The sequence below is a fragment of the Lagopus leucura genome, unplaced genomic scaffold, assembly GCF_019238085.1.
Source record: "Lagopus leucura isolate 7727_CA_CO unplaced genomic scaffold, USGS_WTPT01 Super-Scaffold_100009, whole genome shotgun sequence".
Lineage (NCBI taxonomy): Eukaryota > Metazoa > Chordata > Aves > Galliformes > Phasianidae > Lagopus > Lagopus leucura.
The window spans coordinates 10,399,987-10,418,513 of NW_024962266.1; the positions used below are offsets into that span (position 1 = coordinate 10,399,987).

General features: G+C 36.8%; 1 long non-coding RNA gene across 1 annotated transcript in view; it reads left to right on the top strand.

Annotated features, from left to right (window-relative positions):
* Positions 1–17,427, top strand: part of LOC122181521 — a 26,050-nt gene extending 8,623 nt beyond the window's left edge. The window contains exons 3-7 of the long non-coding RNA XR_006179460.1: positions 2,560–2,888; positions 5,388–5,445; positions 7,062–7,247; positions 16,226–16,356; positions 16,438–17,427. This is a non-coding gene — a long non-coding RNA (uncharacterized LOC122181521). The remainder of the gene's footprint in view (positions 1–2,559; positions 2,889–5,387; positions 5,446–7,061; positions 7,248–16,225; positions 16,357–16,437) is intronic.
* Positions 17,428–18,527: the final 1,100 nt, after the last annotated feature.

Genomic DNA, 18,527 nt, shown 5'->3' on the forward strand with positions numbered 1-18,527 from the left:
AGGTGATCAATCAGAGGTTCAGGCCGTGACTCAGCAGTTCCCATACAACCATGGTGACTGCTTCCATTTTACCTTAATTCTGAAATAATTTTTCCATAAATTTGCTTTTGAGAAAGATGGCAGAAATATTCAGATATGGACCCACACATGGAGAATTGCTAGCTCCCAATTAGGAGCTTCTTAAGTGTTCGTTTTTTTAGTGCAATTCTTTAAGAAAGGGGGCAAAGAGTCTACAACTTCGTTTAAAAATGCTTTTAAAATTGCTTTCTGTATCTGCCTGCATTTTTGTTTTTATTTATTCACTAAATCCTGCAGTATATCTCAGTGTAATTTTTTTTCAGGTACAATATTTCAAGACAAAAAAAATAATCTATTTTTGCAGGTCAGGCAGAATGCACATGAGTGAGAATGCCCATTTCCTTTATGTTTGAACTTTGCTTCCTTGATCATTTCCGTAATCTCTATCAATTTACCTGTCTGTACCTCCACATGTAGCACTGACCTTGACTTTTTGTAATAGATGTTTCATATCGCCTTTGCTCTTTCCTTTCATCTCCTTTAATTTCCATGGTTATCCCCACTGGTGGTTTTCTTCCTTTATAGCCTATTTATTTCGCAGTGATATGTTCTTCCTTGGACTCCCATCTAATTAAAGTTGTACTGTCAACTTGAAAATCACATTTCCATCTGAAAATGTTGTGTCTTCTCTTGTTATAAGAAGCTCTTGAGATGACTCTAACAGACAGAGCTGATTTGGGTTGTTTTTTTTTTCCCTTTCCTTTTCTCATTTTGCTTGCCTTCTGTAACATCCCAGCATTATCTGCGTGTCTGGTATTTCTGGAACCTGAAAGGGTCCTGCCACTATCTGTTTCGGAAGGAGGAGAGGAATGATTCTTTTTTCTTCCCTGCATTTCCCTCGTGGCCTTTCAGGAATACACGGTTCAAGAGCTGAATGAAAGAAGCTGTATTACAAGGCTCCTTTAAAGGAAAATTAAGCTCAAGGTCTGCTGCTCTGGTTTTTAGGGAGAGGCCAGGATGTGTGGGGGCAATTCTGTGAAGTGTCTGTTAAAGCTTTCACAACTTCTGAAAATATGACTACTTCTGTTCATTTCTTATTTTTCCCTGCTCTGCCATTCTGTACTTATCTCAGTAAATATGGCCCTCTCAAATAAACAGTGTGGAGTAAAGAAAAGTTTTTTGTGTTTCTAAGTATCCTCCATCAAGAGAGAAAATACTCCTGATGTACCAAAGCTGTATATTATGGAATGGCATTGAGTTTGTTTATTGGTTTGTTTTTAATTTCAGATTTTGAAACTGCATCCAAGATGGTTTTATACTAATACTGTCATTTCTTATTCAGTTGGCAGATGCAATTATTACTGTATCAGACAAAAGACATTTTGTGTTAGATAGTTCAAACCCATTTGAAAATAGACACTGAAAATAGGAATAGTACTGTCTCTCTCTTATTATGAATATATGAATAGATATGAATATGTACATATTTATGTGTGACTACAAGACAGAGAGAGAAAATACAGAACAAATTTTGAAAATATGGAAGTGACATTTGGCAGTAAGCTGTGGCCATCATAATTTACAAGGATGGATCTCACTAATGCAGCAGTTCATAAGAGCATTTAATTCATCTGCTCAGATTCACAAGGCTTTTTTTAATAAAAGTAAAAAATCATGCCCTTTTACATTATTGCTGGTGGTGAATACAGATTGAGTTGTTGTAACACTTAACATTGCTTAACATTGTAAGGTAAGGCAGGGAAGAAGTATAGACTTAGAGAGTTATCTGTGTGACAGGAAGAAGAAAATTTACTTAAGAGAATACCACGTTTTCATTAGAGGTTTTGTACCACTCATAACATGCCAACAGACTCAGACATGACTTTACTTTTCTTTCTTGCTCAAAGGTACTGAACTTTAAAGTTTTTACTCTACAGGCTGAAGGGGTTTTTGAAAACATATTTTTTCAGAAAACCTGTACAGTGCAGACATCCACTGAGTTACAGGATGAACAAGAAATTTCTCTACATTATTATAATGAATTAAATTGCCTACATTTTTCAGTAGTTGTGTTTATCAGTATTACCCAATGAACAGAAACTACAGTTCTCGGCAAAAGACCTTTTACTGAAGTAATTTGCAAACTTGTCCTCAGTTTAGATAATTCTGTGCCTTTTAGTAAGAGTAAATGCTTTCCCTCATATTGGGCCTTTTCTAAGTGTATTGAATTCTGTATTGAAAAATATGTTAATAAATATACAGGAATTTACTAAGATCTGGAAATCAATGTCTTCCTCAGTGTGTTTACTGCGGGGAATTATCAGTGCTTTTCCTCATGCATTGTCACAGTTGTTATTCCCTGGAAGGATTTCTGTTCCTATTCTGTAAGTGCTGTGTCAGACATTAAAAACAAAGAAAAAAAAAAAAAAAAAAACCAACCAACTTCCATTTTTGGTTTAAATGCATCTTTGCATTTTGTATAAACTTGAAATCTAGCATTTTTATCCTGCATTTAACTCATTTTTTATTATATTTTCTTAGAAAAAACACTGTGCAAGATGAAAAGGACTACATGTTGGACTGAAGACAGAAAGCCTGTTTATAAGAGGAATAAACTTTGTCTACAGATAATATAACCAAAGTTCTTGCAGATGAACTCTGCTCATTCACAGCCACTACCAGCAGTTCCCATTTGCTTTGAGTTCTACTTTCAGTTCTGCTGTTGAGGAACTTGTTAGAGTGATGAGCAAGCACCTCCTTGGGCTCCCTAGCAGGCAGTGCTAGGAAGATGCTCTGCTGCTGCACTCAGTGCTTCTGTAGCATCACCCTGACAGTGTGCTACTGTTGCCATGAAGGGATGCCAGCTTCAGGTAAGTAACGTTCTTACACACAAAAAAATACCCTTTCACTGAAAAATCTGCTATCATTTCCACTGAGGAGTACTAACTGTAGTTTTATTTTGCAAATTCGGTACTATGTATTACCAGATATACTGCTTAGGGCATTGAGTAATCCCTCTAATGTTTTTCACAAGGTGCCATATCTAATAATAAATGCTTATGAGGCACCACTAACTGAACGCAAGTTTCAGTGCAATGAGGGTGGGTATGGGCACTGTGCAGAAGGGAGATTTTATTTTTAGATCGGATACCTTTATAACTAGGAAGAGGAGGCATTTTTTATATTGTTCTCTATAGAAGAACTTAAACAAATTTTAACACCTGAATTTTTTTCATGTATACATTTGAGTTATTTCTTTCTGATTAAATTGAAGTGAAAGATAGTCAGGTTAGATTAGCTACTGGAATAAATACACTAGGATTTTTAAGCACTAGAAAGGACAGTGGTAGCTTAAGATCTTATTTAAGAAACTGTCAAAATTAGAAAATACGTCCTTCTAGATTCTGACAGTCTGTAAAATTTTATTCTAAAAAGAAAAGGATTTTATTCCTATGGAACTTTCAGTGAGAGCACACTGCAGTCCTCCACAGATCTGTCTTGATCTTGTACTTGACTTTCTGCAGCTTCATGGAAAAGATTTACAGAACAAATGCTTTACTACCCGTTTGAAAATGTCTCTGGGACAGGTCTTTGGTATAACTCCAGTATTTCCTGCAGCTAATGGTGAATGACATTTTGGGGGCATAAAGGGTACTTAAGTTTACAGTGAAATATCATCAAATACTAGTGTTAAAATCTGATTTGCTTTGGATTCTTTGGTAAGAGGTATATATATAAGAATCTGGGTATACAATAGCTATGAATTGAAATAACTGGGTAAATAATTAATAAGTTGTTTCTGTCTTTAATGGAAAAACTATCTGAGCGAACAGCATACCATTTTCTTAACAAAGATCATAGTCAAAGTGTCTTATTGGATATTCACCTGCTTTTAGATGTCCAGACTGTGGACAAAATCACTTTTCCATCTCCAGTTGCCGAAGAGCTTGTGCCCTTTTCTGTCCAAATCCCTCACAATAGTTATCCCTGCCTTCTTGTTCCTAGATTAAGTTGCACTGACCATATTTTGAAGTTCATTTTCAATTTTCAGTTCAGCACTGAAAGGATTGATTCAGCATTGGAGCTACAGAGTATATTAACACATTAGATTTTATGTGCTGTTTCTATATTCAGTGCAAGTTCCTAGTTTCAGTCTCTTCTCTAGACCTTTCAAATCTTCATCTCTTGTCATGCTCTACCCTTGTAACTGAGATGAGCTGAGGTTTGAGAAAACCCTCTGTAGCTATTTTTGTATTAGGAAGCAAGACAGTTTCATTGGCAGGATATAATTCAAAATTTTCTTCCAGTTTTGATCTGTGAAGTTTATTGTCCTGCAGTACACATATCTCGGCCTATTAAATGTACCTTGGGGTTGCTTTCAGCATGTACTTGAAAAGGCAGTGAGGTATGAAGGCCCTGTTATTCTGCCCTTCAGTTTAATTAAGTGAAATTTAAATCAGTGGAAATCAGTACCACTTAGTTTCTCCCTGCTGTTGGGACATCACAATTAAGAGGACTTGCACAAGGATCAGTATTGTCCATAAAAACAAAAAAGGTCATTTCTGACTGTGTGTCTTGGCATTTTTAACACAGTACCACTGGAAAACGGATGCATATATACATGCACAGTGGCATGCATTCAGTCTTTCCACCTTGCATAATAGTGTAGGAAGAACTAATATACTAGCTGTTTCTAGAATGCCTGCTACTTAATATGTGAGTTATCACAAAATAAACTGTCTTCTTTCTCTTTCATTTCACAAGAAAGTAATTTTGACTATTGCTTTATATGAACTCACATGACAAAAATTGGATTAAATAGATTTCATAGCTTTTCTACCACAAGTTATGATGGACAATTCCTTGTAAATCTCATTATCCTAATCAAATTCTACTACAGTATGCTAGGACAAAACAAAAACAAACAAACAAACAAACAAAAACCATGTTTACATGCAATCCTACTTCACTGATTGGCATCTTTATAATACCTAGGTGTTCTTTGTGCTTTATTTGTGAGACTTGAATTAGATGACCTGGAAGTTCAAAATAAATGTGTAAGGTTTACTAGTCTTAGAAAGTGGAAAGATGGAGAAGGTGTTGCTATTCTTGTTAGTGAAACTACTAAAAAATTGGATTACATGTGCTTTCAGGGCGACATCTTTATGTGATTCACAGAAGCAAATTATCTCCGCACACCTCCTGCACAAATAGTTTCCATTTAATAAAAACAACTGGAACACCTACTTTGACAAGCCAAAACTGCAAGTCAATTTTTAAAGCTCAAATCCAGCAAGCTATATATTAATAAATATCATTCAGCACTGCAAGCTCTCATTTCCTTCTGCAACTCTCATTTCCTTCTGCAGCTGAAGGCACTTGGTTCCACTCTGGATGATGCTCTGTAGCTTCTATGAAGTGTACAAAGTGAGTTCAGCCTTTTGTTCTATTTCAAAATGGTTAACTATCTCTGAACTCTTCAAAATGCAAAATTTACTTTTAAGTGGGTTATATATGTCCTAGTTTCAGTGTTATCCTTAGCTTACTCCCTGGCTTTCAAGACAGTTTAGCTTACGTCCTGGAGGAGCTAGATAGCACTACAGCCTGTATTTGAACTCTCTTACTAGGATGTAGAGGTTGTCTATGCTGCGAGTTCTTTTTGATATGGCTGTGCTGCCAGTGTGCATAATGGCTGTGAAATGTGCTGATTTTCTGTTGATGTAGATACACTATTTCCTTGAAAATAAAGGAAATGGGCAAAAGAATTCTTTTGTAATAGATTTTTCCTTACCAACACACAGATACTTATGGGTGGTCTCCTGTCTATTTGGCTGTAGCTTCATGGATTTGGATCCATTTGCATATTCTCTCATTCAACAAATTCATTCAGACTGCTCAGTTGCACTTATAGGTATTTTGTGTTACTGAAAGTATTAAGGAAATGGGACAGTATGAAGACATTAAAAAGGTGTGCAAAGAAGATGTCAAAACAGGCATTATGTTGATTACAGTAAGCTTTTTAAAAGAAGAATTGCTTAACAGTTTAAATGTAGAAGAATGCTGGTATATCAACAAAATTGAAGATGAGAAAGGGAAGAATAACTCTTCTAAGCTAACGTGCCACTATATTATACTGTATTACATAATATCATGTGTCATTTTTTTCTGATGCCTAATGCAGATGGAAATTAACAGTATAATATATTTTAATATATGCTATAACAACCACTTCTAAAAGTTCTGGACAGTGCAGTTTGGTTTCTGGGAGACAGTATTTATACTGTTAATAATACTCGGTAAATAAAAAGAAAATCCAAGATAAAATAAAAAAATATAAATTGGATTGCAACAAAATAAAGTTTCATTAAACTGCGGTAGACTATGCTCCTCGTCTTTGAGTTTATTCCAACCTCATTGATAGAGGGCTCATTATTTGAATTCCATGGCCATTACTCTGATAACTACTTTATCTGGAAAATAAATGAATAAATAATTAAACAAAAGTTAAAACTGTGTCAGAAAGTTAAACAGTGCCAATGAAGCATGGGTTACCTGGATACTTCATCTCTCAAACTTCCAAGATAGAAGTAATCTTTTATTTTTCAGTGAGTTGCAAGGCTCTTTTTTTAAACACTACACTACATTTTCACCTGCTTTTCTTACTTTTTTGAATCTCCTTGCTAAATCTGCTCTGTGTTTTTTAGGTGGCAGAGATGCCCCTTTGGCCTTATTAACAGCAAATGCTTTGTTAAAGCGTTTTTTGTATATAAAGATGTCCTGGACTATGCAAGGGTTCATTATTCACAGTGGGAGACAAATTTTGAACCCTATATTGGTTGAACAGTAGAACAGATCAGTGAAATAAAGCATAGGATGTTTCAGAAAAGGGGACAGAGTGATAAAATGGAAGTATACGTTGCTTGAATGTCTTTTGTCTCTGGGAGCTATTTTTTCATGTCTGAATTTAATGATATTCAGTCAAATGTATTTTTTTATTTCTGGTAAATTTTGTTTTTTACTTATATTTTATTTTTTTTCCACAGTAACAGCGCTACTCATCTAGCACTACTGAATGGCAGATAGCACTGAACAACTCTGTATGTATCATCATATTTGACCAAGGAGAAACTGATGAATTTTCACTGTGTTCAACAAGCTATGAAATATCTAGTCCAGTGCCAGTGAAACCAGAACACTGCAGCATCATAAATTATCACTATAGCACACAGGTAACAATAAGGGCAAGTTTTTGACATCTTGGCAAAATAATAATTTTGTATATATTTTAACTGTGAATAACTGCATCATAATCTTTATTTGGAGCTCAGTCCTGTATTGTCTCCTGAATTGTGCACATCTGTGCAGATTCTACCACATAAGGATAGTATATTGCACCTAACTGAAGAAATGCTAGATTTAATTGGCAGACTATGATCATACCATTAGCTCTTTTTCTGTTCTTGTGAAGAACAAATACGGATCCAGCTGGGGCCAAAATTTGGTTCCGCTCTGTTTCCAGACCTTGCTTTTACTTCTAGTTCCAGACAAATCTAATAATCAAAGAAACACTTTTTTCTTCAAAGAGCACAATGCTAATAGCAGCAATAACACTTGATACTACAGAGTTGCAAAATGCTGCTTAAGGGAACACATAGCTAATGTAGGACCTGCATCTCATGTTTTGATGAAGATTTTGATCAGGGGCCCTGCAACATTATCCTTAATTACAGAACATCCCAAATGAAAGCTGAAAACCTTGAGTTTAATTAATAATAATATCTAATCTTAAGAAAGAGGCATTTTTACTTGGATCTACAGAATTCTCTCTCTCTCTCTCTTCTGCTAGCATACGCCTAAGTCCATTTGTTATCAACCAGCTCTATCTCTAAGTAGACTCATGAAAATGATCTGACACAATGAAAGTTTGTGGCAGGTAGGATTTGTGACTCGAAGCTTATTTCTCCACACTCTGTTTCTAATTTCACTCAGTGAAGCACCACATCTTCTATTACTTAATAAATAAATAAAATAAAAATTAGGAAGTACTTTATTCTTTACTGAATTCTTATTTACAAACAATTATAATCTAAGCCAAAGCCATTTTTAGAATGAGGCAATTATTCAGCACCATTTGTCACTTTGCATTTTAATGGTTTTGAAGAACCCTTCCAGTCCCCTCCTCCCTCCCGGCAAAAGAACCTGGCAACAATGAAAAAACTAACTTTTTTTCTCTACCAAATTTTGCAATGAGTTCGTTTCCATGTCTTTGCTCAAAGGCATCATCTTAAATATGTTCCGTCAGAGAAACTATCATATATCCTTGTGATTTTCTTAACGTTGTGTTCTTTCTTATTATAATACTAATTAAATGGCTAGTGAAGCAAAGGACAGGCAGTGTTGGACAAATTACACTTAGCTCCGAACTATTTCTCTTATCTTTAAACTGACTCCAAAATCCATGACTTTAAAGTGCCACAGTAATAAAATTGCTAAATCAATGGAATGCATAAGCTGGATGATAATTTCTCTTATCACCATGTAATGCGAAGAGGGAAATGATAGAAAAAATAAGCCAAGTGTGAATTGTTCAAATTATGATTCTTTGCTTAATTCTAAAAGTTTTAAAACCAAAAAAGTGTTCAATGTAGATTCATTCTTCATAAAAATGCACCAAGTGGACGTTTCTGAAATAATATGCGGATAAGAGCAGACTTTTCTCTGAGTAATTTTATCTGAAAACTACTGTACAAGTTTTTGATTGCACACTATTGAAAAATCATGCACTTGGTACATGGGATTAAAATATCATCTCATCTTCTCTGCCGACACTCAACTTAGCATCCTTGTGCCTTTGGTTTGATTTTAACTGCAATGTTTTCCTATTAATCTCTTGACATTCTCCAGTTTTCTAAAATACCAGATATTCTGAATTTTACAAGCTTACTTGTATAAGATATTTTTCAGCTACCTGTATTTTTAAAAAGCCAGTTCTTCATGGAAGTTACCTATAATAATTCTATCATTAAAAATGTAGGGATGGAGACTGTCTTGTAGGTGAGGAGTGAGCAGTGTGAAGATTTCTAAATGTCTTTGCTATTTCTAGTGCCATGACCAGTGATTCCATTCTCATATTGGCCTGAATGAAACTATGCTGTAGTCAAGGAACTTACCTCAGGATACAAAAGTAGAGTAATTTTTTTTTACTTGGAAAATGTGTCACTGTGGGCATCTCAGGACTCACACTTGACAGGCAGTGCAGTGGTTTTTTTTCATTGGCAGTAGACATTCTGCAGAACTTCCTTCTAGCCTAGGAGTAAGATCTCCTGTATGAGAAGGAAATGAAACAGGATTTTCTTCCTTCAATTTCACCTGATGAAATCCCACCACTTCAGAGCACATCAGTGCCGGCCCACTCTAAATGTCTCCAAGGTATATTTACTTCCCACAAAGACTCAGGTCCATCCTGAGCAGTGTGGCATTTCATCCTGCACAATGCAGGGCTTTGCTGTTTTTGCTATGTTGTTTATTTTATAGCAGCGGTAATATAAAATAGATTTGGTTAATAAGAACATTGCCTATGGTTCCCTCAAGAGACCATTTGCTTTATTCATGAGACTTCGTGCCCAAAGTTGATAGTAAACCAGAAATAGAATAGTGGAGTATGAGGTAGGAAAACTGAGTTATTCCTGCATTATTCTGCAGGAATAAGAAAAAAATAAAGAAAAAAAAAAATAACAAGCCAATAATTTTCATTTAAATCTTCTTGTGTATGGCACCTTTTAAAGTGAATGCATATTTCTATTCAGCAGGGTTGTCAGGTCAAATAGTGCTGTTTACACATTTAACTGTAGCAGTTCTGTTCAACTCCTATCCATACGTTGTCCTTCAAGGATAGAAATGTATCTGGAGGCAGTCTTTTTTCACAACAAAAAATCTCCTTGATCTGTCATTGGTGGGTGGGGAAAGGGGGGTTGAAGAAAAGTTCAGCATTACCAAGTGTTGTGAGAAAACCTTTATGTTCCTCACAAGATTTAGACAATGTTTTTGTAACTCCTTTGCATGTTTCAAAGTGTATTAAAGAGGAAATAAATACAAAGCTTTAAAATGCTAACTTTCCAATCATTTTTTCCCAGACCACACACACAAAAAAAAGCACATAACATTAGTGTTTTCGTGTTGCTAAGACATCATTAAAAATAGTGATACATACAATGCTGCTCATACTTCTTCACTGAAAGATTGAAGTTTATGTGATAGCTCTCTATTCAAAGATAATTTAAGCTGACTCCAGATAGAACTCAGATTCTGAATTCTAATGATATCTGCTTTTGTTGTCATTTTTGCTAGCATTTTCATCACCAGCAATGGTCATTTAAGCAGAGAAACATAACCCCCAGTATGGAAGGATTATTTTGCTAATCTCCCTGAAAGCTTCCCCCAGGAATCAATATGAGGTTGTTGGTAGGAGACAAACTTAATATAAATCCTGGGGTTTTTTTGGAGTTTGATTTTAAGTTGCATGACATACCACAGTCATATAGAAGGTTATTTACTAGAATTATTCATTCTTTCATTCTGCTGTCCCCTAAATTTAAGACCCAGTTGGAATAATGTTTTCCTGTAGCTGCCCTGGCAAATATGCTTTTTATTACAGGAGAATCACACAGCTTTCAAATCCAATTAGAGTCCTGCCATCCTGCTCTGACATACATTAAAATTGAGCAAGTGAATCTTATAGAATGACCTGCTTGTTTTGCCATAGTTCTTTTTCATTCTTTTGCAGTTCTTTTATTAAAGGTTTCTTCAACCTGGATTTTTTTTGTTCCTGCATTCTTACAGTGAGTTCTTTTAGAGAAGGAGAAAATAAGAACACATAGAAAATGTATTCAGAGGCAATGCTATAAATGGTATAGTAAATTCCATCTCAGATAATCAAAATAACCCACAAACAACAAAAAGATATAACCATTTCCAGGGTCTAACTGGCAGGAGAACCCACAAGGCAAAATAATAATAATAATAATAATAATAATAATAATAATAATAATAATAGCAATAATAATAATAATCACACGTGCTTTAGAAGTCCGTATCTCATTAAGTAGATGATGCCACTGTCCTGAACGTACATTGTGAACTGATTTCACCAAGAAATCTGAGATTTACTGTAATTTTCTTCAGTAAAAAGGCCCCTGTCAAAACCACAGATCATTGCAGCCAGTTCTGGCTGATTCTTGCTGGTTGAATGAAGTCTTTATTCTTTTAGGTATGAGAATTTCCAGTTACCATTTCAGAATATGAACTAACACACTAAATATTTCATTCTGTGCAAAATTAAGCATCAGAGGCTTTAATTTATCTTCATCAAAATTGTCCCTATTGCAAGTAAAGTAGCACCAGTTCAGGAGAGTAAGAGAGGACAGGCATAATAATTAAAGCATAAATAATCAGTGCACATGACTTCATTAAAATTTATTGTTAAAGTTTTTATAATCTATCCTTCCTTTAAAGGTGCGTTACTGTAATAAAGTGTTCTAGTCTGGGGCACTTGGTTTTTGGACCTTGCAGAGACAGTCCTGCAAATGGAATGGACCACACAAGTGTCACCATAAAGCCCCATCGTGCTCTCCTAAGTCCCATCAAGGGATCTTGGCAGCCATGAAAGGGGAAGTGTGAAGCTAACAGTTCTATATCTGTAGATCCATCCTTCATGAACTAGAGCATGCCTTTCAGAGTTCCTTCAGGGAAAGATCAGACTATCTAGGTACCAAGAAAACACGGGAGATAATGTGCTCAGCGATTCCTGGGAGTTGGCATGATACACACCGTATGTCTGCACAGTGAATGCCTGAGACTGATCAGCTCATATACCAGCTCTGTGACCAACAAATATAGCACAACCTTTGCCCTCTCCTCTCCAATGGACCAAACATAAATGCACTGTGTCTGAGGCTCTTATCTAGCTGCTGGGTTCTAACTTTTGATCCTAAAAAATGAAATCACACCAGATCTGAGAATGGTCAGGATTATGTTTGCTTAAATACTTTGATAAAACTTTTCTATATGAAACAAAGCTTTCCATAATGGATTTGTTTTATTTATCTGTTGCAGATTATTTTTAATCATGGGTTTTCATTGTTTAATTCATTTTGTCTTGTGTTATTATGAGATTTTTATGCTGAAACCATCCCATTTACTCATGCACTTAGTCTGTCCACACTGTTGCAGCTGTACATCCTTTGTAGCTGTGATGGTCTTGTAGAAGCAGGCTGTGTACACTGCTGCTCAGGAGCATTTGGAGCCATCTGGTATCACAGTGTACAGGAACTCTTTCTATTAGTTTTGTTATAATTTTTTGTCACAATGTAGAATCTGAACTGAATATATAGGGCCGGGATTGTGTTAATTTTGCTCTTTTGCCTTGTTACCTTGTGATGCTGCTCTTTGTATTACAATTTTACCAGTTCTTCATCAAGTCTATTCAATTTCCGAGAGGGTGTGCCTGGAAGTAATTATCGTCTTCTCCCTCTGTGATACCTGTGCTTTCTACTCAGTGACTCACTCAGAAACCGTTCCTCTTCTGAACATTTTAATAGAAATGCCAAAGGTAGTAAGTCTACTTTAATGACTGAATGCATTGAAAATCAGAGTGGGTACATTAAAAAGAACTTCAGAGCTTGTCCTCAAAAAGCATTTGAAACCCCACCAGAAATATGGCTAATCTTTAAGAGCGAGACTGTTACTGTGGTGTCACGTAGTAGGAGCCTGTTCTACATTCCGAGGGCACTTCTTTGCATCTTCTTTTGAGGTACAACAAGGTCAAAGAATTTCTTTGCTTGCCTATTCTACTGGGTAAGAGGGTGGGAGGATGAGAATAAGCAGGTAAAGACTGGGGTCTTATTTTCCTCTAAGTCCCTCCTCAGTGGTCTTTTTTCTGGATTGAATGGATAGCAGTTTACTGTTTCATTTTATTCAAGGATCAATACACAGTCAAAATCTAACCTTCTGTTAGAAATGACGAGAACTATTTGTTTATATAGGTCACTGATTCATCAATGGCACTTTTTCCAGCTGAACTAATGGTACTCCACCTAGCTGCTCTCCAGATCTTATTTATTATGTTTTATTTACATCAGCTCCTCTCCAGAGCCAACAGACACAATCATTAGCAAGGGATTCTCGTGTTCTTTCTGCCTGGAAAAGCCCTTGTAAAAGCTGGAGGCTGTTACAGAAGTGTAAGAACCAACAGTGTTTGTAGCCAAGCTCCTGGCTTGCTTTCACAGGGCAGCCCCTCTGGAAGCAGGGTTCTCAGTGTGAAGCACTCCTTCATAAGATACTGCCATATCAAGGAGTGATCTGACCCATAGGTATTAGACTTAAGAAGACCTACTCCAAACTCTGCAAACAATGAAGGTTGATATGATCTACAATCCTCCAGGATTAACATTTGCCTTGAAATCAGTGACCCTTTCAGCTGTATTACTTCCCTGTACACTCATTTTGTACTATTTAATCTACATTTTTCCCTTCATTAATTTTGAGCTATGAGTACTTCTACCTGCTTTCCCTATGCTGCCAACAGTCTTCCCACAGCAGTTTCCAATTTTGTTTTCTTAAGTACTCCTAAGTACTCATAGCCTATTATCTTGTCATTTTTTCTCTAGACAGGGCAAATTCAGCAGCTGGTTTTTTTTCCTAACCCCTCTTAATACAACTGTGTCTTAGTTTCAGCTGGGATGGAATTACTTTCTTCAGACTGTCTAGTATGATGCTGTGTTTTTGGTTCAAGGAGAAAACCAGTGTTGATAATACACCAATGTTTATAAGTGCTGTTTAGCAGTGTTGTATAGAGCCAAGACCATTCTCAGTGAAGAGCTCAAGGAGCTGAGAGAGAACAGAATAAGGAGAGCTGATGTAAGCTGTCATCACGTGAAAGGAGTTTTGAAGGGCTGAGAGTTCATCTCTTCCTTCTGCTGTTCAGGGGCACACTGGGCGGTCAGAGGGTGGTAAGCAATTGCTTTTGCCTCACTTTGTATATACATTCATATATATATATTATATATACATACATATAGCCAAACTATTATCCTTTTCTTTTTCTCTCTCTGTAAATAGTTTTATCTCAACCTACAAGTACTACTTACTTGTTTCTGATTCTCTCTCCTATCCCACTGGGAAGTAGAGAGTGAGTGAGAATGACTGAGCAGTACTGAGTTACCCCCTGGGTTAAACCACAACAAATAGTTACTGGCCTCTGAACTTTGAGGATTTTGTTTGTCTGTTGGCTGCCTGAGTTAAGTCTCTTTATTTAAACTACCATTGATTGCTAGTAGGGAATGCTCACAGTAGTGCACGTGTGGCCTTTACCAGCAAGGACTGTGTAAAATGTTGTTTTGATTCCATGTAAAATACCTCTGTTCATGTAGCCACAAGGACAGTAATCAGTGGGATAAACAGAAAGCACTGAAGCCAAAGGTAAAATCACTGAACACTGTGAAAATCTGCAAATGTTGAAGTTCAGTACCCACTCGTAGGAGGGGATTGATTTTTATTATTATTATTATTATTAAAGAAATTAGAAATAATATTTTAAATCCCTCTGTCCTTGTGTTCTCCACAGAACGCTCTGGGACAAGCCTATCAGCTGCCCATCTCACATAAAGACACTGCGCTTCACCTGCTGGTCTGCAGGGTGCTTGCCTTGTTCCCCCATGCAATGCATGTCCCAGAGTACCACATCTTATTGCCTGGTTAATGTGTCACCTCCCAGAGCATAACATTTACAGAAGGAGGTGAAATAACTCAGCATAAGGCAAGGTCCAGTTTGAAAGCACTGATTTACATTCAGGGTAAAGAGCATCTATTGATAATAATATTACAAAAGGAGACACACAGCGTATCCTTTTTGAAAATAGCTTTTACATTGAAGGGATGGAAGGTTTGGCATAAAGTGTATGTTTGTTAGATTTAATTTTAATTTGCAAATAAATTTGCATAATGTGCAGTTAAGATTATTTCAGAAGAATTTACAATACCCCCCATCTTATTTCTTTCTCAACACATTGTGAAAAACTATGGGGGAGAGGATAATTGCTAAAAAACATAAACTTTTAATTAAAGGTATCTATATGTGAAGGTTCTTTCCTTAGAATGTTATTCAATGTTGCCACCTTCAGGCCAAAGTGTGTCTAATGAGTAGGAAGATTTTACCAATACAGAATCTTTTGATTTTGCACTGTTACACTTTTTAAACCACTCCAGTGCCTCCTCTTCTGTGTGCTGGGAGGGCAATGGCTGGCTGTGGTGGCAATATGAATTTGGAGAAGTTAAATTCCTTCAGCTTAGGGGAAGAGAAGCTGAGGGGAGGAGAATACCACAGCTACTACAATAAACATACGTAATATGTGGTTTCCTTTAAAAAATCATCTCAGAGAATTAGAATTATTCTCATTTACTGTCTGAAGGTTTCTTCAGAACTGCAAAGTATTTTTGTTGCTTTCCCTCTTCCAGATTTTTTCTCAGACTTTCACTTTCTCTTTTCAATGCTACTCTGGCAGCATAAAGGTGAATTGTAAAGTGAATAGATTTGGCTTGGTTGAAATTTCAAACAAAGTTAAACTTGAACTTACGGGAGGTAATCGCATACTTACGTAAGGAGAGTAAATTCTGCCAGAAAATAAAGAAACTCGTGGTATAGAAACTGCATATTGATTTCAATCTATTGCAAAAGTGCTAAAGATATCTGATTGCAGGAAATTTGAGTCTCCCTTTAGGGGTTCAATGTTAAAATTGACCCTTCTAGGTAAGCACTCACATTAAGTAACATTCCCTTTGTCCTCCTTCCTGCCTCTGCTGGTTTCCTCCAGTGCTGGTCTACTGCGCTGAGCTATTGATTAACCGGTGGCACAGTCCCATTTTCTGTGTATCCCAACCTAAATCCTTTTGAAATATAGCACTGCAAAAACAGCACCTTCCACCCAAAGAAAAATGTCATACTGTTCTGTAACAACAATGGCAAACACTCTCTCTTTGGACTGAGGAATAGCGCTTCACTTCCTGCTTAAATGGTTTTGCACTGTTGCACTAAAGAGCTGGCACATTACTCCCCACAGGTGGCTGCATTTCAGCGCCTAGGTGAAGTGAGTCTATTTCATCTTTCAGCCAAAGTGAGTACTAAACATAACATAGGGCTCCTCTATTTCCACAGGCTATTAACCTTCCAAAACATTCACCTCAGAGGCTAAACTTCGCAGTACTTCAGCTTCAATTCTGAGAAATGTCTCTTTTCCACAACAACATGATAAGTGAGAGTGAATGAAGTCCCTTGCGCAACAAATGGTAAGCATATGCCAGAGCTAAGCAGGGGCTTAAACAGCTTTCTGAACTTAGTCCTTCTCAAAAGTAACATTTTTATTTTAGCAGGTTTGAGGAATACCTCTTCATCCATCTTTAAATAATAAGAGAATGGCAATAAGAGACGTGATCTGACTGAACTTCTCTCTATGAAAGCATTTTAAAATATGGCACTTTACTCATGGTATTTTCAGAGGACATGCAAAATGCAGCAGAAATTTGGAAGAATTGAATACTGACATCTCTAACAGAAACCAGTAGGTCTGCAAAGACTCATAGTGTCCTTGACTTGAAAAAAAAACACAAAACAAAACAAAACAAAAAACAAAAAACCCTAGATTTCTTGTGTGAGCAGAGGGGGGAGGGGAAGGGGAGGAAGGAATTATAGAGAATGACTTAGGTTGGAAGGGATGTTAAAGATGATTGAGTTCCAGCCCCACTACCATGAGCAGGGTTGCCCCCCACAGGATCAGGCTGCCCAGGGCTCCATCCAACCTGGCCTTGTATGCCCCCAGCTGACAACAGGACCACCTAAAAAAGCAGTTTTTCTCTGTTAGTTGATAGGGCAGGTGGAAAGGGTTTTTTACAAAGTAGTTGATCTGATTATTAAACTACTGCTACTTCAAGAGCTTAAAGTGAGCTTATCCCAGGCAAACTTTGAGGGAGGAGCTTTGTCATAGACAGGGGGATATGCATATATATACACTACATCTGGATTAAACAAGATGATGCGTATGTCTATAAGGTATTGCTGAAAACTGTTATAGAAAAAGGTAATAGCTAAGTATTCAATACCTAATTTTCATTCCCAATAATGTTTAGAAAAAAAAGATGTAGCTGAAGATGAAATACACTCTGCATTTCTAAAATGGGCAATTATAACCAGAAAAATGAAGTGATTAGTCAGAAATACTTCCTACAATGGAAGGAGGAAATAAAAGTGAAATTAGCTGCTAAAGGGATGAAAGTGCCTTCAACAATAATTCACCATTCAGTCAGTGGTAAAGAGAGCTTAGTGGTCCGAATAACAGATTTTGAAATATTTAATCTTCAGGATCCATGGATTTATAGAATAGAAATCTTGACTGTTTTCTCAAATTAAATTGATTGAGCTCTGTGCATTGTATTACATGGTTTTATACTGATTAGATTTAAAACTAAATGTCCTTCTGCCCAAGAGATATTTCAAAATTCAAAATTGCATCATCATCATCATCATCATTATTTTAATATCATGGGTTTATGTCAGGGACACTGCAGCATTTTTTCTTCATCCACGGTAGCTCAGAAACCAGCATGCCAGTTGGCTGCCACCTTCCACTTGCAAAGCTGCTGTGGTTCAGTGTGACTACATGGGAACATTCATAATACACTAATCACAGTGGTATCTGTGTACTGTATAATCTTTGAAGTGCTTGAGAATGAATGGCATATATGTATGTAGAATATTATTACTGTATGCTTAATTGGGACATGCTGAATAGAGATAGCTGCATTATTGGGTCGATTTCCTTGGAAACTGATGACAGTGTATAGTAATAACTGTTCATTAATGAACACAGTATTGGCGTATGTTCTGCTTAAGAGGCCTGATTTAGATTCTTCCAAATAAAGTGTTGTTTAGCCAGGTGACAAACGTATGTGAAATACTGAACTGTTTTGTTTGCTTGTTTGTTTGTTTGTTTGTTTTAATATGCAAGTTGCCAGACCAAGATGAAGAGATGTATTCTCCTGGATTCTTGTGTGGCTCAACTTAGGCTGGCTGAGTTCAGTGCATCGGCTGAGGACAGGGCAGCCTGCCAGCACAGCTTCACTTTCTTTGGATGTGGCACTGAAATGCTGCTGGCAACAGTAGTTCTCTCTTGGCATTTCTTAGCTCATCATAGGTGAGTGAGTGAGTAAGTGCACAGCCCCATGTACACAGTTATGCACCAAATACTTTGTCACGCCATCCAGTTATAAGCATGAAGAAGATCGCCATGGTGTATCTTCCTCCCAGTTTTCCCCTGTGGAAGACTTCAGGGCTTTGGAGGGCATATGCAAGCATGTCACTCTCTTCAGCGAGCTGTCTTGCATATTTACTTCTTCCTCATCAGAGCCTTGCAAACTCAGCTTCAAGCACAGATGGGCCCAAGTAGACATTTTCATTTGAATTC